The sequence below is a fragment of the Coregonus lavaretus genome (genome assembly GCF_964263955.1).
Source record: "Coregonus lavaretus genome assembly, contig: HAP1_SCAFFOLD_463, whole genome shotgun sequence".
Classification (NCBI taxonomy): domain Eukaryota; kingdom Metazoa; phylum Chordata; class Actinopteri; order Salmoniformes; family Salmonidae; genus Coregonus; species Coregonus lavaretus.
The window spans coordinates 222,546-250,084 of NW_028159925.1; the positions used below are offsets into that span (position 1 = coordinate 222,546).

The 27,539-nt window shown below is 47.6% G+C and overlaps 1 pseudogene across 1 annotated transcript in view; it reads right to left on the reverse strand.

The window, feature by feature from the left end:
- LOC311122328 (YEATS domain-containing protein 2-like) overlaps positions 1-27,539 on the reverse strand; it is a 75,457-nt pseudogene that overhangs the window by 15,278 nt on the left and 32,640 nt on the right. The window contains exon 16 of the transcript in view: positions 17,089-17,277. The product of the transcript in view is annotated as a YEATS domain-containing protein 2-like (transcript). The remainder of the gene's footprint in view (positions 1-17,088; positions 17,278-27,539) is intronic.

Sequence of the window (27,539 nt, forward strand, 5' to 3'; positions counted from 1 at the left end):
GCCCATAGGTGACGTTGTTGCCATTGATGTCTGGTGAGGACCTGCCTTACAACAGGTCTACAAGCCCTCAGTGCAGCCTCTCTCAGCCTATTGCGGACAGTCTGAGCACTGATGGAGGGATTGTGTGTTCTTGGTGTAACTCGGCAGTTGTTGTTGCCATCCTGTACCTGTCCCACAGGTGTGATGTTCGGATGTACTGATCCTGTGCAGGTGTTGTTACACGTGGTCTGCCACTGCGAGGATGATCAGCTGTACGTCCTGTCTCCCTGTAGCGCTGTCTTAGGCGTCTCACAGTACGGACATTGCAATTTATTGCAGTCCTCATGCCTCCTTGCAGCATGCCTAAGGCACGTTCACGCAGATGAGCAGGGACCCTGGGCATCTTTCTTTTGGTGTTCTTCAGAGTCAGTAGAAAGGCCTCTTTAGTGTCCTAAGTTTTCATAACAGTGACCTTAATTGCCTACCGTCTGTAAGCTGTTAGTGTCTTAACGAACGTTCCACAGGTGCATGTTCATTAATTGTTTATGCTTCATTGAACAAGCATGGGAAACAGTGTTTAAACCCTTTACAATAAAGATCTGTGAAGTTATTTGGATTTTTACGAATTATCTTTGAAAGACATGGTCCTGAAAAAGGGACGTTTCTTTTTTTGCTGAGTTTATATACATACACACACTGCTTTACCAAAAATATGTGGACATCTGCTTGTCGAACCTCTCGTTCCAAAATCAGGGGCATTAATATGGAGTTGGTCCCCCCTTTGCTGCTATAACAGCCTCCACTCTTCTGGGAAGGCTTTCCACTAGATGTTGGAACATTGCTGCGGGGACTTGCTTCCATTCAGCCACAAGAGCATTAGTGAGGTCGGGCACTGATGTTGGGCAATTAGGCCTGGCTCGCAGTCTGCGTTCCAATTCATCCTAAAGGTGTTTGATGGGGTTGAGGTCAGGGCTCTGTGCAGGCCAGTCAAGTTCTCGACAAACCATTTCTGTACGGACCTCGCTTTGTGCATGGGGGCATTGTAATGCTGAAATAGGAAAGGGCCTTCCCCAAAATGTTGCCACAAATGTCACGATTCTCTAAAGCGGAACCCAGAAGCAGACCAGGACAAGGTGAGTAGAATGAAGGTGAGTATTTATTTAAAGACTTAAATGTGGAAGCAGGAGAATCCAGGTGACGGAGCTGGCAGTGGAGGTGAGTTGGTGGGAGTGAATGGGCAGATCCAATGATGTTTCTGAAGCCACAGACGACCAGGCAGAGGTGGAGTGAATATTCCGGGAGAGTAACTGTAGACAGAGGAAACGAAGGTGAGTTCACAGCAAGCAAAAAGTAACAGAACAGCAAAACTAACTTTAGTAATCTGAGGCTGATACGCAGGCACAACATACTGTTCATGGCTAACGATCCGGCAGGGAATGGATGTCAGGTCAGAGCTTATGAAGTGGAGAGGTGATGATCAGAACCAGGTATGCAGATAGCTGATGAGATGCAGGTGCGGGTAATGGAGAGATCTCCCGCCTTGCTTCGTCGCCCGGCAACCAGACAGGGTGCGTTCAGGAAACTCAGGAAAAAAAGACTCCAGGACAGAAAACAGGCAACTCAGGCAGAAACCGACCATGACAACAAAGTTGGAAGAACAGAATCATCTAGAATGTAATTGTATGCTGTAGTGTTAAGATTTCCCTACACTGGAACTAAGGAGCCTAGCCCGAACCATGAAAAACAGCCCCAGACCATTATTCCACCTCCACCCAATTTTACAGTTGGCACTATGCACTGGGGCAGGTAGCGTTCTCCTGGCATCCGCCAAACCCAGATTCGTCCGACGGACTGCCAGATGGTGAAGCACGATTCATCACTCCAGAGAACGCGTTTCCACTGCTCCAGAGTCCAATGGCGGCAAGCTTTACACCACTCCAGCCGATGCTTGGCATTGCGCATTGGCGATCATAGGCTTGTGTGCGGCTGCTCTGCCATGGAAACCCATTTCATGAAGCTGCCGACAAACAGTTATTGTGCTGACGTTGCTTCCAGAGGCAGTTTAGAACTCGGTAGTGAGTGTTGCAACTGAGAACAGACGATTTTTACAAGTTTCAGCACTTGGCGGTCCCGTTCTGTGCCGTTGTTGCTCCTAGACATTTACACTTCACAATAACAGCACTTACAGTTGACTGGGGCAGCTCTAGCAGGGCATACATTTTCCGAACTGACTTGTTGGAAAGGTGGCATCCTATGCCGGTGACACGTTGAAAGTTACTGAGTTCTTCAGTAAGGCCATTCTACTGCCAATGTTTGTCTATGGAGATTGCATGGCTGTTTGCTCGGGAGTCCACATACTTTTGTGTATATACAGTGCATTCGGAAAGTATTCAGACCCCTTGACTTTTTCCACATTTTGTTACGTTACAGCCTTATTTTAAAATGGATTAAATTGTTTTTTTCCATCATCAATCTACATACAATACCCCAAAGCAAAAACAGGTTTTTAGTAATGTGTGCAAATAAAACTTAAATATCAAATGTACATAATTATTCAGACCCTTTACTGAGTACTTTGTTGAAGCACCTTTGGCAGCAATTACAACCTCGAGTCTTCTTGGGTATGACGCTACATGCTTGGCACACCTGTATTTGGGGAGTTTCTCCCATTCTTCTCTACAGATCCTCTCAAGCTCTGTCAGGTTGGATGGGGAGTGTCGCTGCACAGCTATTTTCAGGTCTCTCCAGAGATGTTCGATCGGGTTCAAGTCCGGCCTCTGGCTGGGCCACTCAAGGACATTCAGAGACTTGACCCGAAGCCACTCCTGCATTGTCTTGGCTGTGTGCTTAGGGTCGTTGTCCTGTTGGAAGGTGGAACTTCGCCCCAGTCTGAGGTCCTAAGCACTCTGGAGCAGGTTTTCATCAAGGATCTCTCTTTACTTTGCTCCATTAATCCTTCCCTCGATTCTGACTAGTCTCCCAGTCCCTGCCGCTGAAAAACATCCCTACAGCATGATGCTGCCACCACCATGCTTTACCGAAGGGATGGTGCCAGGTTTCCTCCAGAACTCTTTGGCATTCAGGCCAAAGAGTTCAATCTTGGTTTCATCAGACCAGAGAATCTTGTTTCTCATGGTCTGAGAGTCCTTTAGGTGCCTTTTGACAAACTCCAAGCGGGCTGTCATGTGCTTTTTACTGAGGAGTGGTTTCTGTCTGGCTACTCTACAATAAAGGCCTGATTGGTGGAGTGCTGCAGAGATGGAAGGTTCTCCCATCTCCACAGAGAAACTCTGGAGCTCTGTCAGAGTGACCATCGGGTTCTTGGTCACCTCCTTGACCAAGGCCCATCTCCCCCGATTGCTCAGTTTGGCCAGGCGGCCAGCTCTAGGAAGAGTCTTGGTGGTTCCAAACTTCTTCCATTTCAGAATGATGGAGGCCACTGTGTTCTCGGGGACCTTCAATGCTGCAGAAATGTTTTGGTACCCTTCCACAGATCTGTGCCTTGACACAATCCTGTCTCAGAGCTATACGGACAATTCCTTCGACCTCATGGCTTGGTTTTTGCTCTGACATGCACTGTCAACTGTGGGACCTTATATAGACAGGTGTGTGCCTTTCCAAATCATGTCCAATCAATTGAGTTTACCACAGGTGGACTCCAATCAAGTTGTAGAAATATCTCAAGGATGATCAATGGAAACAGGATGCACCTGAGCTCAATTTCGAGTCTCATAGCAAAGGGTCTGATTACTTATGTAAGTAAGGTATTTCTGCTTTTTATTTTTCATAAATTTGCAAAAATGTATAGAAACCTGTTTTCGCTTTGTCATTATAGGGTATTGTGTGTAGACTGATGAGGATTTGTATTTATTTAAACCATTTCAGAATAAGGCTGTAGCGAAACAAAATGTGGAAAAAGTCAAGGGGTCTGAATACTTTCGAATGCACTGTATATACACTACCGGTCAAAAGTTTTAGAACACCTACTCATTCAAGGGTTTTTCTTTATTTTTACTATTTTCTACATTTTAGAGTAATAGTGAAGACATCAAAACAATCCAAGAATGGCGCCGGAGAAGATGGCTGCCGTTTTACAGCTCTCTAACCAATTGTACTATTATGTGTGTTTTTCCGCGTTATTTGTAATTTATTTTGTACATAATGTTTCTGCCATCGTCTCTTATAACCAAAAAGAGCTTCTGGATATCAGGACAGCGATTACTCACCTCGTATTGGACGAATAATTTTTCTTCAACGAGGCGGCCGCGAAGGATATCCTACAGACACCCGACAAGGCCCAAATCCCTGTCATTCGCATGAGGAAGAGACGGAGATATCGCGGACGTAGGTCGGGGTGCCTTGTAAGGATCCGACAGCGAGCGAGTAAACTGCCGCTCCCATCAATCCTATTAGCCAATCTTAAATCATTGGAAAATAAATTGGATGACCTAAGATTACGGTTATCCTACCAACGGGACATTAAAAACTGTAATATCTTATGTTTCACAGAGTCGTGGCTGAACGACGACATGGATAACATACAGCTAGCGGGCTATACGCTACATCGGCAGGATAGAACGGCTGACTCCGGTAACATTTTTTTTACATTTTAGTCATTTAGCAGACGCTCTTATCCAGAGCGACTTACAGTTAGTGAATACATTATTATTATTTTATTATTTTATTTTTTTTATACTGGCCCCCTGTGGGAATCAAACCCACAACCCTGGCGTTGCAAACGCCATGCTCTATCAACTGAGCTACATCCCTGCCGGCCATTCCCTCCCCTACCCTGGACGACGCTGGGCCAATTGTGCGCCGCCCATGAGTCTCCCGGTCGCGGCCGGCTGCGACAGAGCCTGGATTCGAACCAGGATCTCTAGTGGCACAGTTAGCACTGCGATGCAGTGCCTTAGACCACTGCGCCACTCAGGAGTAGAAGACAAGGGGTGGCAGTCTGTGTATATTTGTAAACAACAGCTGGTGCACAAAAGTATCTAGGTTTTGCTCGCCTGAGGTAGAGTATCTTATGATAAGCTGTAGACCACACTATTTACCAAGAGAGTTTTCATCTATATTTTTCATAGCTGTCTATTTACCACCACAAACCAATGTTGGCATTAAGATTGCACTGAATGAGCTGTATAAGGCCATAAATCAACAGGAAAACGCTCATCCAGAGGCAGCGCTCCTAGTGGCCGGGGACTTTAATGCAGGGAAACTTAAATTAAACTACCTAATTTCTACCAGCATGTTAAATGTGCAACCAGAGGAAAAAAAACTCTAGACCACCTTTACTCCACACACAGAGACGCATACAAAGCTCTCCCTCGCCCTCCATTTGGCAAATCTGACCATAACTCTATCCTCCTGATTCCTGCTTATAAGCAAAAACTAAAGCAGGAAGCACCAGTGACTCGGTTAATAAAAAAGTGGTCAGATGACGCAGATGCTAAGCTACAGGACTGTTTTGCTAGCACAGACTGGAACATGTTCCGGGATTCTTCAGATAGCATTGAGGAGTACACCACATCAGTCACTGGCTTCATCAATAAGTGCATCGATGATGTCGTCCCAACAGTGACTGTACGTACATACCCCAACCAGAAGCCATGGATTACAGGAAACATCCGCACTGAGCTAAAGGGTAGAGCTGCCGCTTTCAAGGAGCGGGACTCTAACCCGGGCGCTTATAAGAAATCCCGCTATGCCCTCCGACGAACCATCAAACAGGCAAAGAGTCAATACAGGACTAAGATTGAATCGTACTACACCGGCTCTGACGCTCGTCGGATGTGGCAGGGCTTGAAAACTATTACAGACTACAAAGGGAAGCACAGCCGCGAGCTTCCCAGTGACACAAGCCTACCAGACGAGCTAAACCACTTCTATGCTCGCTTCGAGGCAAGCAACACTGAAGCATGCATGAGAGCACAAGCTGTTCTGGATGACTATGTGATCACGCTCTCCGTAGCCGATGTGAGTAAGACTTTTAAGCAGGTCAACATTCACAAGGCCGCAGGGCCGGACGGATTACCAGGACGTGTACTCCGAGCATGTGCTGACCAACTGGCAAGTGTCTTCACTGACATTTTCAACATGTCCCTGACTGAGTCTGTAATACCAACATGTTTCAAGCAGACCACCATAGTCCCCGTGCCCAAGGACACTAAGATAACCTGCACTACGGCAAGCGGTACCGGAGAGCCAAGTTTAGGCCCAAAAGACTTCTCAACAGCTTCTACCCCCAAGCCATAAGACTCCTGAACAGCTAATCATGGCTACCCGGACTATTTACACTGCCCCCCCATCCCATCTTTTTACGCTGCTGCTACTCTGTTAATTACTTATGCATAGACACTTTAACTCTACCCACATGTACATATTACTTCAACTACCTCAACTAGCCGGTGCCCCCGCACATTGACTCTGCACTGGTACCCCCCTGTATATATAGCCTCCCTACTGTTATTTTGTTTTACTTCTGCTCTTTTTTTCTGAACACTTTTTTGTTGTTGTTTTATTTTACTTATTTTTTTTAAATAAATGCACTGTTGGTTAAGGGCTGTAAGTAAGTATTTCACTGTAATGTCTGCACCTGTTGTATACGGCGCATGTGGCCAATAAAATTTTATTTTATTTTATTTGAAATACCACATATGGAAGGAGCAATGGGGTGAGGTTGTGTTCCTCTAAGCGGGGAGGTAAGCTTGGCTTCTTCTTTATATGTGTCGAGTAAAGCTTAAACCATGCATTTAGATTGTAGGTAGGTATTGTAGTTAGGTATTGTAGGTAGTTTATCCAGGTAGTTATTGTAGGTAGTTATTGTAGGTAAGTATTGTAGTGTATTCGGCTGAACCCGGTGAAGCACGAGGCTAGCTAGCTAACCCACTACCTGGACCAATAAAGCTAGCTAGCTAGCGGGTAGCTACTTGTAATTTGGTAACTGTTAGCAACTGTGGATAGTTGTTTCCAATGTTATTTCACGCTTAAGAGTACCTGTAATTATTGTAGGTAGATATTGTAGGTATTGTAGATAGTTTATCTAGGTAGTTATTGTAGGTAGTTATAGCCAACTTTACCAGCTAGCAGTCAACACCGCAGCCACTGCTAGCTAGCCAACCTTACCAGCTAGCAGTACTGTAGCAACCAAATATATTACAACGGAACTATTTGATTTGATTAGTATAATGTTAGCCAGCTACATTCGTTCGCAGCGACGCCGTTTTCCATACTAAGTCAACTCCGCAGCCACTGCTAGCTGGCCAACTATACCAGCTAGCAGTACTGTAGCAACTAAATACATTTCAACGGAACGATTTGATTAGTGTAAAGTTAGCTAGCTACATAGTTGTCTTGGTATCAAAGACAAAGGTGTAGTATAGAGAAACTATCGAGGTTAGCTAGCCAGCTACATTTTCAAACAGTCAACACCGCAGCCACTGCTAGCTAGCCAACATTACCAGCTAGCAGTACTGTATCATTTTAGTCAATGAGAATTTTGCAACGTAAGCTTCACTTTCTGAACATTCGAGATGTGTAGTCCACTTGTGTAGCTAGCATGACTGACTTTGTGCTAGCTAGCCATCGTTTAATTACTTCTGCGTTATGAAAGGAACTAGACACAGACATGAATGATCCATTGGTAGTTTGTTGTAACTAAGTATTGGTGCTAAACCGTGTGTTATTGGATGCTAGCATGCTAGTTAGCTATGGCGTCATAGGATACGGTGCCCTTGGCAGTTTTCACAGAAGAATACTGTACCAAGTTAGCTAGCTGAATAAACTAAGTTAGTCTATTCCTGGAAACATTGAACTACTGTAGATTACAGCAATTATAATTTCTAAACTGGAAGTAGGAAGAGTTGTATTTGAGTGTTTCAGTGAAAGGTTAGTGAGGGAGGCCTCGCTTCCCCAGATGTTTAGTTAATTTCATTCCGATCTCCTTTGCATTAGTGTAGCCTTTTCTGTAGCCTGTCAACTATGTGTCTGTCTATCCCTGTTCTCTCCTCTCCGCACAGGCTGCTGCCTCTCTAACCTGATGGTCCCTGCACGCACAACCCACGTGGAGTTCCAGGTCTCTGGCAGCCTCTGGAACTGCCGTTCTGCGGCCAACAAGGCAGAGTTCATCTCAGCCTATGCTACCCTCCAGTCCCTCGACTTCTTGGCGCTGACGGAAACATGGATTACCACAGAAAACACTGCTACTCCTACTGCTCTCTCCTCGCCTGACCATGTGTTCTCGCATACCCCGAGAGCATCTGGTCAGCGGGGTGGTGGCACAGGAATCCTCATCTCTCCCAAGTGGACATTCTCTTTTTCTCCCCTGACCCATCTCTCTATCTCCACATTTGAATTCCATGCTGTCACAGTCACTAGCCCATTCAAGCTTAACATCCTTATCATTTATCGCCCTCCAGGTTCCCTTGGAGAGTTCACCAATGAGCTTGATGCCTTGATAAGTTCCTTTCCTGAGGATGGCTCACCCCTCACAGTTCTGGGTGACTTTAACCTCCCTACGTCTACCTTTGACTCATTTCTCTCTGCCTCCTTCTTTCCACTCCTCTCCTCTTTGACCTCACCCTCTCACTGTCTCCCCCTACTCACAAGGCAGGCAATACGCTTGAACTCATCTTTACTAGATGCTGTTCTTCTACTAATCTCACTGCAACTCCCCTCCAAATCTCCGACCACTACTTTGTATCCTTTTCTCTCTCGCTCTCCTCCAACACTACTCACTCTGCCCCTACCCAGATGGTAATGCGCCGTCGCGACCTTCGCTCTCTCTCTCCCGCTACTCTCTCCTCTTCCATCCTATCATCTCTTCCCTCTGCACAATCCTTCTCACTCCAATCTCCTGATTCTGCCTCCTCAACCCTCCTCTCCTCCCTTTCTGCATCTTTTAACTCTCTATGTCCCCTATCCTCCCGGCCGGCTCGGTCCTCCACTCCTGCTCCGTGGCTTGACGACTCATTGCGAGCTCACAGAACAGGGCTCCGGGCAGCCGAGAGGAAAATTAGACTCCCTCCTCTCTACATTTTCTTCCGCTGTTTCTGCTGCTAAAGCCACTTTCTACCACTCTAAATTTCAAGCCTCTGCCTCTAACCCTAGGAAGCTCTTTGCCACCTTCTCCTCCCTGCTGTATCCTCCTCCTCCTCCCTCCTCCCTCTCTGTGGATGACTTCGTCAACCATTCTGAAAAGAAGGTTGATGACATCCGATCCTCATTTATTAAGTCAAATGACACCGCTGGTGCTGCTCACACTGCCCTACCCTATGCTTTGACTTCTTTCTCCCCTCTCTCTCCAGATGACATTTTGCGACTTGTGACGGCTGGCCGCCCAACAACCTGCCCGCTTGACCCTATCCCCTCCTCTCTTCTCCAGACCATTTCCAGAGACCTTCTCCCTTACCTCACCTCGCTCATCAACTCATCCTTGACCACTGGCTATGTCCTTCCGTCTTCAAGAGAGTGATAGTTGCACCCCTTCTCAATAAACCTACACTCGATCCCTCCGATGTCAACAACTACAGACCAGTATCCCTTCTTTCTTTTCTCTCCAAAACTCTTGAGCGTGCCGTCTCTAGCCAACTCTCCTGCTATCTCTCTCAGAATTACCTTCTTGATCCAAACCAGTCAGGTTTCAAGACTGGTCATTCAACTGAGACTGCTCTTCTCTGTGTCACGGAGGCTCTCCGCACTGCTAAAGCTAACTCTCTCTCCTCTGCTCTCATCCTTCTAGACCTATCTGCTGGCTTTGATACTGTGAACCATCAGATCCTCCTCTTCACCCTCTCCGAGTTGGGCATCTCCGGCGCGGCTCACTCTTGGATTGCGTCTTACCTCACAGGTCGCTCCTACCAGGTGGCGTGGCGAGAATCTGTCTCCGCACCATGTGCGGAGACAAGAAGGCAGGCAGAAGGCAGGGCAGCACTTGTGTAGAGAGCTGGTTCCAATGGTAATGTAGTCCTAGCCAACGTTTAACTTTTGCTTAACCATGTATTAGATCGTAGGTAGGTAGTTAGCTGTAGTTAGGTATTGTATTTACTGTAGGTTAGTATTGTTGTTATTGTAGGTTTCCGTGGGTAATTGTGGGTTGGTATCGAGGCACGAGGCTAGCTAGCTAGCGGGTACCTACAGGTAACGATTAGCAACGCTGGAGAGCTGGTTCCAATGGTAATGTAGTCCTAGCCAACGTTTAACTTTTGCTTAACCATGTATTAGATCGTAGGTAGGTAGTTAGCTGTAGTTAGGTATTGTATTTATTGTAGGTTGGTGTTGTTGTTATTGTAGGTTTCCGTGGGTAGTTGTAGGTTAGTATCGAGGCACGAGGCTAGCTAGCTAGCGGGTAGCTACTGGTAACGATTAGCAACGCTGGAGAGCTGGTTCCAACGTTTAATTTTTTATTTTATTTTTTGCTGCGTTGTGAAGGGAACTCGACACGGACTTGAATTGTCTGTTTGGTGTGCTGACACACTCTTGGCAGTTTGTTGTGGCCAGGTGTTGATGCTAAGTTGTGTGTTAATGGATGCTAGCTTGCAGGTTGGCTACGGCGTCATAGCTAGGCTTCGTGGGTTGTTGTGGGTAGTTACTGTGTCTTGGCAGTGTCCTCGGCCGTGCCGGCTGTAGCACGAAGCTAGCTAGCTAGCCGTTCTTCAAACAGAGTCAACACAGTGGCCATTGCTAGCTACCCAACATGACCAGCTGGCTGTACTGTAGTAGCTAACCACAATATACTTGTCCTAGCTAGCCAACGTCTAATCATTGCTGCGTCATGAAAGGAACTTGACACAGACACGAATGATCTGTTTAGTGTGTTATCATATTATTGGTGGTTTGTTGTGACCAAGTGTTGGTGCTAAACGGTGTGTTATTGTTATTGGATGCTAGTCTGCTAGTTGGCTATGGTGTCATAGTTGGCTAGCTGAACAAAGTGGGTTGAGTCTATTCCTTTAAACATTGAACCGCTGTGGTTCACAACAATTCTGATTTCCAAAGGCGGAAGTTGGGAGAGTTTTTTGTTCGGGTGGTTCAGTGAAACAATTTTAGTTTCTGAGGTAGAAGTTTTTGGTGAGGGAGGCCCTGCTCTCTCCGCTCCCAGATGCTTAGTCCATTTCATTCCGATCTCCTCTGCATTTTTGTAGCCATTTGCTACAGCCTGTCAACTATGCCTCTGCCTATCCCTGTTCTCTCCTCTCTGCACAGGCTACACAAACGCACCACACCGCGTGGCTGCTGCCTCTCCAACCTGGTGGTCCCTGCACGCACCACCCACGTGGAGTTCCAGGTCGCAGGCAGCCTCTGGAACTGCCGTTCTGCTGCCAACAAAGCTGACTTCATCCCAGCCTATGCCAACCTCCAGTCCCTCGACTTCCTGGCGCTGACGGAAACATGGATCACCACTGAAAACACCGCTACTCCTACTGCTCTCTCCTCGTCTGACCATGTGTTCTCGCATACCCCGAGAGCATCTGGTCAGAGGGGTGGTGGTACAGGAATCCTCATTTCTCCCAAGTGGACATTCTCAATTTTTCCCCTAACCCATCTGTCTATCTCCTCATTTGAATTCCATGCTGTCACAGTCACTAGCCCATTTAAGCTTAATATCCTTGTCATCTATCGCCCTCCAGGTTCCCTTGGAGAGTTCATCAATGAGCTTGACGCCTTGATAAGTTCCTTCCCTGAGGATGGCTCACCCCTCACAGTTTTGGGGGATTTCAACCTCCCTATGTCCACATTTGACTCATTTCTCTCTGCCTCCTTCTTTCCACTCCTCTCCTCTTTTGACCTCACCCTCTCACCGTCCCCCCCTACTCACAAGGCAGGCAATACGCTTGACCTCATCTTCACTAGATGCTGCTCCTCTACTAATCTCACTGCAACTCCCCTCCATGTCTCCGACCACTACTTTGTTTCCTTTTCTCTCTCACTCTCCTCCCACACTACTCACTCTGCCCCTACACAGATGGTAATGCGCCGCCGCAACCTTCGCTCTCTCTCTCCCACTACTCTCTCCTCTTCCATCCTATCATCTCTTCCCTCTGCTCAATCCTTCTCCCTCCAATCTCCTGATTCTGCCTCCTCAACCCTCCTCTCCTCCCTTTCTGCATCCTTTGACTCTCTGTGTCCCCTATCCTCCCGGCCGGCTCGGTCCTCCCCTCCAGCTCCGTGGCTTGATGACTCATTGCGAGCTCACAGAACAGAGCTCCGGGCAGCGGAGCGGAAATGGAAGAAAACTAAACTCCCTGCCGACCTGGCATCTTTTCACTCCCTCCTCTCTACATTTTCTTCATCTGTTTCTGCTGCTAAGGCCACCTTCTACCACTCTAAATTCCAAGCATCTGCCTCTAACCCTAGGAAGCTCTTTGCCACATTTTCCTCCCTCCTGAATCCTCCCCCCCCCCCCCCCCCCTCCTCTCTCTCTGTGGATGACTTCGTCAACCACTTTGAAAAGAAGGTTGACGACATCCGATCCTCGTTTGTTAAGTCTAATGACACTGCTGGTCCTGCTCACACTGCCCTACCCTATGCTTTGACTTCTTTCTCCCCTCTCTCTCCAGATAAAATCCTGCGACTTGTGACTGCAGGCCGCCCAACAACCTGCCCGCTTGACCCCATCCCCTCCTCCCTTCTCCAGACCATCTCCGGTGACCTTCTCCCCTACCTCACCTCGCTGATCAACTCATCCTTGACCGCTGGCCATGTCCCTTCCGTCTTCAAGAGAGCGAGAGTTACTCCCCTTCTCAAAAAACCAACACTCGACCCCACTGATGTCAACAACTACAGACCAGTATCCCTTCTTTCTTTTCTTTCCAAAACTATTGAGCGTGCCGTCTTTAGCCAACTCTCTTGCTATCTCTCTCAGAATGACCTTCTTGATCCAAACCAATCAGGTTTCAGGACTGGTCATTCAACTGAGACTGCTCTTCTCTGTGTCACGGAGACTCTCCGCACTGCTAAAGCTAACTCTCTCTCCTCTGCTCTTGTCCTTCTAGACCTGTCTGCTGCCTTTGATACTGTGAACCATCAGATCCTCCTCTCCACCCTCTCCGAGATGGGCATCTCCGGCGCGGCTCACTCCTGGATTGCGTCCTACCTGACCGGTCGCTCCTACCAAGTGGCGTGGCGGGAAGCTGTCTCCGCACCACGTGCTCTCACCACTGGTGTCCCCCAGGGATCGGTTCTGGGCCCTCTCCTTTTCTCCCTATACACCAAGTCACTTGGCTCTGTCATATCCTCACATGGCCTTTCCTATCATTGCTACGCTGACGATACACAACTAATCTTCTCCTTTCCCCCTTCTGATAACCAGGTGGCGAATCGCATCTCTGCATGTCTGGCAGACATATCAGTATGGATGACGGATCACCACCTCAAGCTGAACCCTGGCAAGACGGAGCTGCTCTTCCTCCCGGGGAAGGACTGCCCGTTCCATGATCTCGCCATCACGGTTGACAACTCCGCTGTGTCCTCCTCCCAGAGTGCGAAGAGCCTAGGCGTGACCCTGGACAACACCCTGTCGTTCTCCGCCAACATCAAGGCGGTGACCCGCTCCTGCAGGTTCATGCTCTACAACATTCGGAGTGTGCGACCCTGCCTTACACAGGAAGCGGCGCAGGTCCTGGTCCAGGCACTTGTCATCTCCCGTCTGGACTACTGCAACTCGCTGTTGGCTGGAATCCCTGCCTGTGCCATTAAACCCCTACAACTCATCCAGAATGCCGCAGCCCGTCTGGTGTTCAACCTTCCCAAGTTCTCTCACGTCACCCCCCTCCTCCGCACACTCCACTGGCTTCCAGTTGAAGCTCGCATCCGCTACAAGACCATGGTGCTTGCCTATGGAGCAGTGAGGGGAACGGCACCTCTGTACCTTCAGGCTCTGATCAGTCCCTACACCCAAACGAGGACATTGCGTTCATCCACCTCTGGCCTGCTGGCTCCCCTTCCTCTGCGGAAGCATAGCTCCCGCTCAGCCCAGTCAAAACTGTTCGCTGCTCTGGCACCCCAATGGTGGAACAAGCTCCCTCACGACGCCAGGACAGCGGAGTCACTCACCACCTTCCGGAGACATTTGAAACCCCACCTCTTTAAGGAATACCTGGGATAGGATAAAGTATTCCTTCTAACCCCCCCCCCCCCCCCCAAATTGTAAAGTGGTTATCCCACTGGCTATAGGGTGAACGCACCAATTTGTGAGTCGCTCTGGCTAAGAGCGTCTGCTAAATGACGTTAATGTGCCCTTGAGCAAGGCACTTAACCCTAATTGCTCCTGTAAGTCGCTCTGGTTAAGAGCGTCTGCTAAATGACTAAAATGTAAATGTAATATGTAAATGCTCTCACCACTGGTGTCCCCCAGGGCTCAGTTCTAGGCCCTCTCCTATTCTCTCTATACACCAAGTCACTTGGCTCTGTCATATCCTCACATGGTCTCTCCTATCATTGCTACGCAGACGACACACAATTAATCTTCTCCTTTCCCCCTTCTGATAACCAGGTGGCGAATCGCATCTCTGCATGTCTGGCAGACATATCAATGTGGATGACGGATCACCACCTCAAGCTGAACCTCGGCAAGACAGAGCTGCTCTTCCTCCCGGGGAAGGACTGCCCGCTCCATGATCTCGCCATCACGGTTGACAACTCCGTTGTGTCCTCCTCCCAGAGTGCAAAGAACCTTGGCGTGACCCTGGACAACACCCTGTCGTTCTCCACTAACATCAAAGTGGTGACCCGATCCTGTAGGTTCATGCCCTACAACATTCGCAGAGTACGACCCTACCTTACACAGGAAGCGGCACAGGTCCTAGTCCAGGCACTTGTCATCTCCCGTCTGGATTACTGCAACTCGCTGTTGGCTGGGCTCCCTGCCTGTGCCATTAAACCCCTACAACTCATCCAGAACGCTGCAGCCCGTCTGGTGTTCAACCTTCCCAAGTTCTCTCACGCCACCCCGCTCCTCCGCACACTCCACTGGCTTCCAGTTGAAGCCCACATCTGCTACAAGACCATGGTGCTTGCCTACGGAGCTGTGAGGGGAACGGCACCTCCGTACCTTCAGGCTCTGATCAGTCCCTACACCCAAACGAGGGCACTGCGTTCATCCACCTCTGGCCTGCTGGCCCCCATACCTCTGCGGAAGCACAGTTCCCGCTCAGCCCAGTCAAAACTGTTCGCTGCTCTGGCACCCCAATGGTGGAACAAGCTCCCTCACGACGCCAGGACAGCGGAGTCACTCACCACCTTCCGGAGACACTTGAAACCCCACCTCTTTAAGGAATACCTGGGATAGGATAAAAGTAATCCTTCTACCCTCCCCCTAACCCCCCCCCCAAAAAAAAGTATATATATATATATATTGTAAAGTGGTTGTCCCACTGGCTATCATAAGGTGAATGCACCAATTTGTAAGTCGCTATGGATAAGAGCGTCTGCTAAATGACGAAAATGTAAATGTAAATGTGGTAACCAAAAAAGTGTTAAACAAATCAAAATATATTTGAGATTCTTCAAATAGTCACCCTTTGCCTTGATGACAGCTTTGCACACTCTATAGTAGATATACACACACACTGACAAAGCACCCTCTTAAGGAGAGAGATATAATGATACAGACTACAGGGACTACACCTCTCTAGTTTCATAACTCATAATGATACAGACTACAGGGACTACACCTCTCTTTGTTTCATAACTCATAATGATACAGACTACAGGCACTACACCTCTAGTTTCATAACTCATAATGATACAGACTACAGGGACTACACCTCTAGTTTCATAACTCATAATGATACAGACTACAGGGACTACACCTCTAGTTTCATAACTCATAATGATACAGACTACAGGGACTACACCTCTCTAGTTTCATAACTCATAATGATACAGACTACAGGCACTACACCTCTAGTTTCATAACTCATAATGATACAGACTACAGGGACTACACCTCTAGTTTCATAACTCATAATGATACAGACTACAGGCACTACACCTCTAGTTTCATAACTCATAATGATACAGACTACAGGCACTACACCTCTCTAGTTTCATAACTCATAATGATACAGACTACAGGGACTACACCTCTAGTTTCATAACTCATAATGATACAGACTACAGGCACTACACCTCTAGTTTCATAACTCATAATGATACAGACTACAGGGACTACACCTCTAGTTTCATAACTCATAATGATACAGACTACAGGCACTACACCTCTAGTTTCATAACTCATAATGATACAGACTACAGGGACTACACCTCTCTAGTTTCATAACATGTTAGGGTCCGCTGCCCTGTGCTCCCCTTCTGCAGCTCCACTGATAAATCCAATTAATTCTAATTAAGAGGCAGACTGATCAGGCTAGGCCAGTGGGTTTAGGGAGTTCTAGCTGAAACAAAGGAACACATTTCTCTCTGGCAAGACACTAACATTCCAATTAACAGTTCTGGAAGAGCAGCGTTGCAAAAAGGGGATCAGGCACGGAAGAGAGGCTTCTTGGTTCAATAAAGCAGTGGTTCCCAAACTGTGGGGCGCCCCCGAGGGGTCGGAACATTTGAACGTTGTAATAGTAGAATGCAATAGTAGAATGTGCAATAAAAAAATTGGGTAGTGCATCAGCAGTTTTCCTCTTGTCATGTCAGTCATTGCAGACCTTAGAGAGCTATTTATAACTTGTCAGAAATGTCCAGATCAACTAGCCCATGTCAGCTAATGTTTTTTAGCTAGGTTTTTAAGCCCATTGATTTTGTTGTAATGTTTGAGTCGCTCAGATAAGACATGGCAAAATGTGTAGAATTCCAGGAAATTACCTTTAAAATGGCACCAAAAAAAGTATCCACCACATGACAAAATGTATAAGGGAATTGCAGGAAATAAGCTTTAAACCTGCAAAACGTTCTCTCCGCCTACAAGAGGGGTGTGAACAGTTTGTGCCATGGGGGGGGGGGGGTGTTCCACAATGATGGAAGTGGGCCCCCGAGAGTGAAAAAGTTTGGGAACCTCTGCCATAAAGGACCAGAGAATGTAGTTCCAATATGTAGTTCCAATACAGGGTCTATTTGGGGAGGTAACCCCAAATAACCCAAACTCCTCCCACTCACCTGTTGACTAGCAGTTGCCATGGCGATGGTGACAGCGCTGGGGGTGAAGCTAGCAGCTGTGATGACTCCGCCCGCCATCCTAAGTTTAGTCGTGCCCGACTTGGACAGGTGGGCCGCTGTCGCCGTGGTTACCGTCTTCACCGAGCCATCAGACAGCTTCACCTGGGACCCTTTGGACCCGCCCAGCGCCTGTCAATCAACACAAAGTCCATACAAAGAAATTAGATACAACTTTATTGCACTTATCTTGTACATTGCAAGTACATTGCAAATACTGTATATAGGAATTTCACAGTCGAGTCTCTCACATTTTTATAAGGGAAGTGCACTGAATTGTGAGACAATAGTTCAATAGTATATTCCACAAGTACCCCAGCACGACATTCAGAGATCTTAAGAGTGTTTCTCTGATCATTCTGGCTGACCCATACGAGGCAGATCTGTCCTGCACTTTAGCGTGACATTCTATACAGCAGATCTAGCCTGCACTCAAAAGCCTTTGTAAGCGTTATGAGCATTAACACATTCACGTCCTTTAACTATATTTAGTACAATATTAAAATGCGCCACTGAACAAATTCTGTTTGGTATAAATGCATGACATTTGGTGTAGTACAAGTGTCTAGGCCACATGGACGTTTTAACATTGTCATTTTCTACTTCCTGTGTCAATCAAAGCTGGGATTTACAGAACATTTGAAAAAAATCATTCAAATGACTTCAGAATATGTATTTCTAAACACATTTCTGAATTACATTGTTCGAAAGCATGTAGTATTGTTATTTGACCTGTTCTAAGCCTAAATATGCCAAATATATGATTAAACTCATTGTAATTTGTGAACTACAGCCGTTTCTGTACCGTACTATATTTAGTCTTTAGACACAAGGGTTTACAGTTTTTTACACATTTCACGAATCAAGTCATGTGAATACATGTTCAAATCTTAATAATTTGTTTGTATACAGGTTGTCCGGACCAATATACATACAGTACCAGTCAAAAGTTTGGACACACCTACTCATTCAATAGTTTTTCTTTATTTTCACTATTTTTTACATTGTAGAATAATAGTGAAGACATCAAAACTATGAAATAACACATATGGAATCATGTAGTAACCAAAAAAGTGTTAAACAATCAAAATATATTTTATATTTCAGATTCTTCAAAGTAGCCACCCTTTGCCTTGATGACAGCTTTGCACACTCTGGGCATTCTCTCAACCAGCTTCATGAGGTAGTCACCTGGAATGCATTTCAATTAACAGGTGTGCCTTCTTAAAAGTTAATTTGTGGAATTTCTTTCCTTAATGCGTTTGAGCCAATCAGTTGTGTTGTGACAAGGTAGGGGGGTATACAGAAGATAGCCCTATTTGGTAAAATACCAAGTCCATATTATGGCAGGAACAGCTCAAATAAGCAAAGAGAAACGACAGTCCATCATCACTTTAAGACATGAAGGTCAGTCAATACGGAAAATATCAAGAACTTTGAAGTTTCTTCAAGTGCAGTTGTAAAAACCATCAAGTGCTATGTTGAAACAGGCTCTCATGAGGACCGCCACAGGAAAGGAAGACCCAGAGTTACCTCTGCTGCAGAGAATAAGTTCATTAGAGTTACCAGCCTCAGAAATTTCAGCCCAAATAAATGCTTCACAGAGTTCAAGTAACAGACACATCTCAACATCAACTGTTCAGAGGAGACTGCGTGAATCAGGCCATCATGGTCGAATTGCTTAAAAAAAACACTACTAAAAGACACCAATAAGAAGAAGAGATTTGCTTGGGCCAAGAAACACCAGCAATGGACATTAGACCGGTGGAAATCTGTCCTTTGGTCTGATGAGTCCAAATTTGAGATTTGTGGTTCCAACCGCCATGTCTTTGTGAGACACAGAGTAGGTGAACGGATGATCTCTGCATGTGTGGTTCCCACCGTGAAGCATGGAGGAAGAGGTGTGATGGTGCTTTGCTGGTGACACTGTCAGTGATATATTTATAATAATAATATAATATGCCATTTAGCAGACGCTTTTATCCAAAGCGACTTACAGTCATGCGTGCATACATTTATTTGTGTATTTAGAATTAAAAGGCGCACTTAACCAGCATGGCTACCACAGCATTCCGCAGCGAAACGCCATCCCATCTGGTTTGCACTTAGTGGGACTATCATTTGTTTTTCAACAGGACGATGAGCCAACACACCTCCAGGCTGTGTAAGGGCTATTTTACCAAGAAGGTGAGTGATGGAGTGCTGCATCAGATGACCTGGCCTCCACAATCACCCGACCTCAACCCAATTGAGATGGTTTGGGATGAGTTGGACCGTAGAGTGAAGGAAAAGCAGCCAATACGTGCTCAGCATATGTGGGAACTCCTTCAAGACTGTTGGAAAAGCATTCCAGGTGAAGCTGGTTGAGAGAATGCCCAGAGTGTGCACAGCTGTCATCAAGGCAAAGGGTGGCTACTTCGAAGAATCTAAAATCTAAAATATATTTTGATTTGTTTAACACTTTTTTGGTTACTACATGATTCCATGTGTTATTTCATAGTTTTGATGTCTTCACTATTATTCTACAATGTAGAAAATAGTACAAATAAAGAAATACCTTGAATAAGTAGGTGTGTCCAAACTTTTGACTGGTACTGTATATATGAAAACAATATTGAAAGAAATCCACGCACTCTCTGTCACACACACACCCATAGAGTACATGCAGTATTTGCAAATCCAATGGATACAGGAGAGAGAAACATTTCCCAACATTTTCTATCTTTCTTAGATCTTAAACAAGTTCAGATTTTAATACTTTTTGGTATATAGATTTTCTAGACCAACATATAAATATAAAAACAATATCTAAATAAATCCACGCTCTCTCTTTCTATGCAATATAAGCAAATTCAATGGATTAATTTTAGCAGCTTTTTTCTTCTCTTTCTCAGATTTTAAACAAGTTCAAATCTTAAAAATTGTCTGGACCAATATATACTGTATATACAGTGAGGGAAAAAAGTATTTCATCCCCTGCTGATTTTGTACATTTGCCCACTGACAAAGAAATGATCAGTCTATAATTTTAATGGTAGGTTTATTTGAACAGTGAGAGACAGAATAACAACACAAAAATCCAGAAAAACGCATGTCAAAATTTGTATAAATTGATTTGCATTTTAATGAGGGAAATAAGTATTTGACCCCCTCTCATTCAGAAAGATTTCTGGCTCCCAGGTGTCTTTTATACAGGTAACGAGCTGAGATTAGGAGCACACTCTTAAAGGGAGTGCTCCTAATCTCAGTTTGTTACCTGTATAAAAGACACCTGTCCACAGAAGCAATCAATCAATCAGATTCCAAACTCTCCACCATGGCCAAGACCAAAGAGCTCTCCAAGGATGTCGGGGACAAGATTATAGACCTACACAAGGCTGGAATGGGCTACAAGACCATCGCCAAGCAGCTTGGTGAGAAGGTGACAACAGTTGGTGCGATTATTCGCAAATGGAAGAAACACAAAAGAACTGTCAATCTCCCTCGGCCTGGGGCTCCATGCAAGATCTCACCTCGTGGAGTTGCAATGATCATGAGAACGGTGAGGAATCAGCCCAGAACTACACGGGAGGATCTTGTCAATGATCTCAAGGCAGCTGGGACCATAGTCACCAAGAAAACAATTGGTAACACACTACGCCGCGAAGGACTGAAATCTTGCAGCGCCCGCAAGGTCCCCCTGCTCAAGAAAGCACATATACAGGGCCGTCTGAAGTTTGCCAATGAACATCTGAATGATTCAGAGGAGAACTGGGTAAAGGTGTTGTGGTCAGATGAGACCAAAATTGAGCTCTTTGGCATCAACTCAACTCGCCGTGTTTGGAGGAGGAGGAATGCTGCCTATGACCCCAAGAACACCATCCCCACCGTCAAACATGGAGGTGGAAACATTATGCTTTGGGGGTGTTTTTCTGCTAAGGGGACAGGACAACTTCACTGAATCAAAGGGACGATGGACGGGGCCATGTACCATCAAATCTTGGGTGAGAACCTCCTTCCCTCAGCCAGGGCATTGAAAATGGGTTGTGGATGGGTATTCCAGCATGACAATGACCCAAAACACACGGCCAAGGCAACAAAGGAGTGGCTCAAGAAGAAGCACATGAAGGTCCTGGAGTGGCCTAGCCAGTCTCCAGACCTTAATCCCATAGAAAATCTGTGGAGGGAGCTGAAGGTTCGAGTTGCCAAACGTCAGCCACGAAACCTTAATGACTTGGAGAAGATCTGCAAAGAGGAGTGGGACAAAATCCCTCCTGAGATGTATGCAAACCTGGTGGCCAACTACAAGAAACGTCTGACCTCTGTGATTGCCAACAAGGGTTTTGCCACCAAGTACTAAGTAATGTTTTGTAGAGGGGTCAAATAGTTATTTCCCTCATTAAAATGCAAATCAATTCATAACATTTTTGACATGCGTTTTTCTGGATTTTTGTGTTGTTATTCTGTCTCTCACTGTTCAAATAAACCTACCATTAAAATTATAGACTGATCATGTCTGTCAGTGGGCAAACGTACAAAATCAGCAGGGGATCAAATACTTTTTTCCCTCACTGTATGTCTAAAGAAATTCATACACACTCACTAATACAGTGTATTATACAGCATAAGCAAAGCCAATGTAAGTCAATGGAGAGTGAAGCCTGCTACAGCATTCTCCCTCTTTCTCTCCCTCTCACACACACCACAGACATCAATGCATGCTGTACCATGCCTCAATCTCCATTGTGTGTAAAAAAAACAGTAACCCCATGAGTCCTAAGACTAATTATAAACTTGGTGGTTCGAGCCCTGAATGCTGATTGGATGACAGCCGTGGTATATCAGACAGTATACCACAGGTGTGACAAAACATGTATTTTTACTGTTTCTTTTTACCAGTTTATAATAACAATGTAGCGGGTAATTTGGACGGAGTCAGGCGCAGGAGGGTAAATCACAGAATAATTGGTTTATTCGGCAAATACAGCGGTACGCAGCAATGCGTAAAACTCTACAGTGCAGTATAATGGCGCATGGTGGAAAAATAGAGGTTCAGCTGCAGGAGGAAACCCTGGCAGTGGGCTACTGTCCCGTCGTATTCCCTCGGTCGAGGTAGGTGAATACCTCTGGGCGCTGGGGTGTGGGTGGCTGGATCCGGTCGCTCAGCTGGTTCCGAAGGGTCAGTTTCGCCAAAACTGGCTAACATGTTAGAATGCTCCCGGACCCGCTCAACGACTCCAGGCATATTCCCCGCTCCTGCTGACTCCATGCTGTTGGGTGTGTGATTCTGTAGCGGGAGATTTGGACGGAGTCAGGCGCAGGAGGGTAAATCACAGAATAATTGGTTGATTCGGCAAATACAGCGGTACGCAGCAATGCGTAAAACTCTACAGTGCGGTATAACGGCGCACTGGAGAAAACAAAGTACACAGGTGAATATCCCGGCGATACAAATATATAAAGCTCCACCGAGCTATCGTCACCTCCACAATAAACAATCACACACAAAGACATGGGGGGCAGAGGGAATACTTATACAGGTACTGATGAGGGGATATGAACCAGGTGTGTGTCAAAACAAGACAAAACAAATGGCTAGAAGGCCGGTGACGACGAACGCCGAAGCCTGCCCGAACAAGGAGAAGAGGCAGCTTCGGAGGAAGTCGTGACAAGCAATAAGGCACCTCGAGGAGTTATGGTATATGGCCAATATACCATACCTCCTCTGGCCTTATTACTTAAATATAGTACAATATCAAAAACTCACATTGTAGACAAACATGTTGGACGATTTAAAACATGTCTTCAGATTCGTCCAACAGTAAGCTTAGAGAACATGTGTACTAAAGGACATTTGACATTTATGGACATGAATGGGTTAAGCTCACTATGAGGCCCAGGATTATAATATTTAATGTCACCACATGATGTGAATACCCAGGCTGGCAGGCAGGCAGGCAGGCAGGCAGGCAGGCAGGCAAGGCCCCAGAGGAACAGAGAGAGGAGCTGAGGATGGGAGGGATAGCTAGAGAGATGAAAATGGCTATTGAAGTTATGTAAGCTAAAACAGATTGAACGGTGAGAGAGTGTCAGACTCCTCTCCTCTAGCAAACGCTAGCATGGATGGGCCCGCACACACAAGTACAAGCAGGGGAGCTGTTTCAGCTGTCCCCTGCTAAGTCCTAGACCGATAAATAGTCTTACACACACCAATACTGCTGTCCTCTCAAATGGTCTCTCACCCAATACTGTTAATGTCTTAAAACGCAAAGGGACACATTTACTGGCGTTTTCAACTGCTATTTTCAAGTGAGAATCAAATATAAAAAGGAGAGAAGTTAATTCTTTATAGTAAATAACATTGGGGGGAGGTGTGTCAATCGACTCTAGTGGGTTATACTATATGCCGATAGAGGACATTAATACTAGCTGAATGAGATGATAAAACAGACTGGCTGAGGAGAGGACGAGAGACAGATATTAAGAGAGGGGCAGAGAGAGAGAACTAGTCCAAATTAAAAGCTCAGACGTCTGCCAAAAAGCATAATTATGAGCTCTAATCTGATAATCTGTCACGGTTTCGGCCGAGGCGGCTCCTCCTCCTTGTTCGGGCAGGTTTCGCCGGTCGTCGTCTCCGGAGTTCTAGCTGCCACCGCTCGATGTTTCGTGTTTGTTTGGTTTTGTCTGTTAGTCACACCTGTTTTGTGTTAGGTCTCATTTAGCACCCTATTTAGTTTCCTTGTTGTTAGGTTTGTGTTGTGTGTGATTGTTTGTGTCGTGGTTGCGCTACCCGTGTCGGTACGCTATTTTTCCTGAGCTTCCTCCTTGTTGTGTGAGGAGAGATTTACGCACCTGTGTGTGCGCTTGTATTTACGCCTGTGTGCGTCTTTTGCCTCCGGGCTGTTTTGGATTACTTTTCGTGCTCAGTAAAGTCTTGTTGGACTTACCCTCTGCTGCCTGCGCCTGATTCCACACCACACCCATACACAGCACCGTGACAGAATCACACACCATTAGATGGAATCAGCAGGAGCACCCGTCGACCCCATGGAGGAGCGTCTCCTTGGACACGAGCACCGGATCAACCGTATCGGGCACGCCTTGGAGGGCGTCATGGACACCCTTCGTCGATGGGAGACCAGCGGGGTTCCCATAGCCCCACCTATCGCACCATCACCTTCACCACCGGACAACCAGCCCGTCCATCGACCGGAACCCAGTGGGATTCGGCTCTCGCTCCCGAGGGCGTACGACGGCACCGCTGCCGGGTGTCAGGGGTTCCTCCTACAAGTGGAGCTCTACATTACCACCATACACCCGGCGCCCTCGGGATACGAGAGCGTTTCCGCCCTCATCTCCTGTCTCACCGGCAAGGCGTTGGAGTGGGCCAACGCCGAGTGGAGGGGAATAGACGCCGCCACCGTCACCTATGCGGAGTTCTCCCGTCGCTTCCGTGCGGTCTTCGACCATCCACCAGAGGGGAGAGCGGCGGGGGAACGTCTATTCCACCTCCGACAGGGGATGAGGAGCGCTCAGGCGTTCGCGCTGGAGTTCCGGACTCTAGCGGCTGATGCGGGGTGGAATGAGAGGGCCCTCATAGACCACTTCCGATGTAGCCTTCGGGAGGACGTCCGCAGGGAGTTAGCCTGCAGGGACAGTACACTAACATTTGACCAGCTGGTGGACATGGCCATCCGACTGGACAACCTGCTGGCGACCCGCGGACGTCCCAGGTGGGGGCCCCCCATTCCACCCTCCAGCGCCTCCGAGCAGTGTCCGATGGAGCTTGGAGGTGCTGGTGCTAGAGGGAGAAGAGGTAGGAGCCCGAGGGGGGCAGTCTCCTGCACCAAGTGTGGGCGCGGAGGGCACACCGCGGCTAGGTGCTGGGGAGGGTCCCCTGGTGAGGGAGAGAGCAGGTCGTACAGTGGGGAGTCCACCCAGGTGAGTAGGCGCCCTACTTACCCAGAGCTTTCTGTCGTTCACATTACCTTACCTGTTTGTTTCCCACAGGTTGCACCTCGGTCCCAGCATAAGGCACTAGTCGATTCAGGCGCAGCTGGGAATTTTGTAGACCGGAGATTCTGTGTTAAGTTAGGGATTCCCCTCCTTCCAGTCGACAAACCCTTTCCTGTACATGCCCTAGATAGTCGTCCGTTAGGATCTGGGTTGATTGGGGAGGTCACAGCGCCACTTCGGATGATGACGCAGGGGGGTCATGAGGAGACGATTCAACTCTATCTTATCGACTCTCCTGCGTATCCGGTGGTACTGGGGCTTCCCTGGTTGATGACCCATGATCCTACTATTTCGTGGCGAGAGAAAGCTCTTAAAGGGTGGTCTGCTCAGTGTGAGGGGTTATGTCTGGGTGTTTCCGTAGGGGCGACCTCGGTGGAGAGTCCGAACCAGATGCCAGCACTGCACATTCCTCCTGAGTATGAGGATTTGGCGCTCGTGTTCAGTAAGACCAGAGCGGCACAGTTGCCACCTCATAGACAGGGGGATTGTGCGATAGACCTCCAGACAGGAGCAGCGCTTCCGCGGAGCCATGTGTATCCTTTGTCACAGGAGGAGAAAAGGGCAATGGAGACTTACATTGCCGAGTCTCTGAGACAGGGATACATACGGGCCTCCACTTCTCCCGCGTCCTCGAGCTTCTTTTTTGTGAAGAAAAAGGATGGAGGTTTGCGTCCGTGTATTGATTACCGCGGTCTCAATCAGGTGACGGTGAAGTACAGCTATCCACTTCCTCTGATTGGGACCATGACGGAGTCCTTACACGGGGCAAGGTTCTTCACAAAATTGGATCTCAGGAGCGCATATAACTTGGTGCGCATTAGGGAGGGCGATGAGTGGAAGACAGCATTTAGTACTACATCCGGCCATTACGAGTATCTCGTCATGCCATATGGGTTAATGAATGCTCCATCAGTCTTCCAATCGTTCGTAGACGAACTTTTCCGGGACATGCAGGCGCAGGGAGTAGTGGTGTACATAGATGATATTCTTGTGTACAGTGCTACTCGGGCCGAGCATGTAGCCCTGGTGCGCAGGGTATTGAGGAGACTGTTGGAGCATGACCTGTATGTCAAAGCTGAGAAATGTCTGTTCTTCCAGGAGTCAGTTTCCTTTTTGGGTTACCAGTTGTCTGCGTCAGGGGTGAGAATGGAGGTGGACCGAGTGTCCGCCGTGCGTAATTGGCAAACCCCAACTACGGTTAAAGAGGTGCAGCGGTTCTTGGGTTTTGCGAATTACTACCGGAGGTTTATCCGGGGTTTTGGACAGGTGGCAGCTCCCATAACGTCTCTTCTGAAGGGGGGTCCGGTGCGCTTGCAGTGGTCAGCTGAGGCGGACAGGGCCTTTGGGAGACTGAAGGACCTGTTTACCTCGGTCCCGGTGTTGGCGCACCCGGATCCCACTTTACCCTTCCAAGTTGAGGTGGACGCGTCTGAGGCCGGTATCGGGGCAGTTCTTTCTCAACGATCCGGTACACCACCTAAGCTCCGCCCCTGTGCTTTTTATTCTAAGAAGCTCAGTCCGGCGGAGCGGAATTATGACGTAGGGGACAGGGAGCTGTTAGCCGTAGTACAGGCCCTAAAGGTGTGGAGGCATTGGCTTGAGGGGGCTCAGCACCCTTTCCTCATTCTGACCGACCATCGTAACCTGGAGTACATTCGGGCAGCTAGGAGACTGAATCCTCGCCAGGCTCGATGGACTATGTTTCTCGCCCGGTTTGTGTTCAAGATCACTTACATCCCTGGGTCCCAGAACGGGAAGGCAGATGCTCTGTCCCGTCGGTATGACACGGAGGAGAGGTGCGTGGAGTCCATTCCCATACTACCGGAGTCTTGTCTGGTGGCACCGGTGGTGTGGGAGGTCGATGCGGAGATCGAGCGGGCGTTACGCACCGAGCCTAGTCCTCCACAGTGTCCGGTGGGTCGGGTGTACGTCCCGCTCGAGGTCCGGGATCGGCTGATTTATTGGGCTCACACGTCCCCCTCCTCTGGACATCCGGGTATTGGCCGGACGGTGCACTGCCTTAGTACGAAGTACTGGTGGCCAACGTTAGCCAGGGATGTGAGGGTTTATGTCTCCTCCTGCTCAGTATGTGCCCAGTGTAAGGCGCCCAGACACTTGCCCAGGGGTAAATTACAGCCCCTGCCCGTTCCACAACGACCCTGGTCTCACCTCTCGGTGGATTTTGTTACCGATCTTCCCTCCTCCCAGGGGAATACCACCATCCTGGTCGTTGTGGATCGGTTCTCGAAGGCCTGTCGTCTCCTTCCCATGCCGGGTCTTCCTACGGCCCTACAGACCGCTGAGGCTCTATTTACTCACGTCTTCCGGCATTACGGGGTGCCCGAGGATATAGTGTCCGATCGAGGCCCCCAGTTTACCTCCAGAGTCTGGAGAGCATT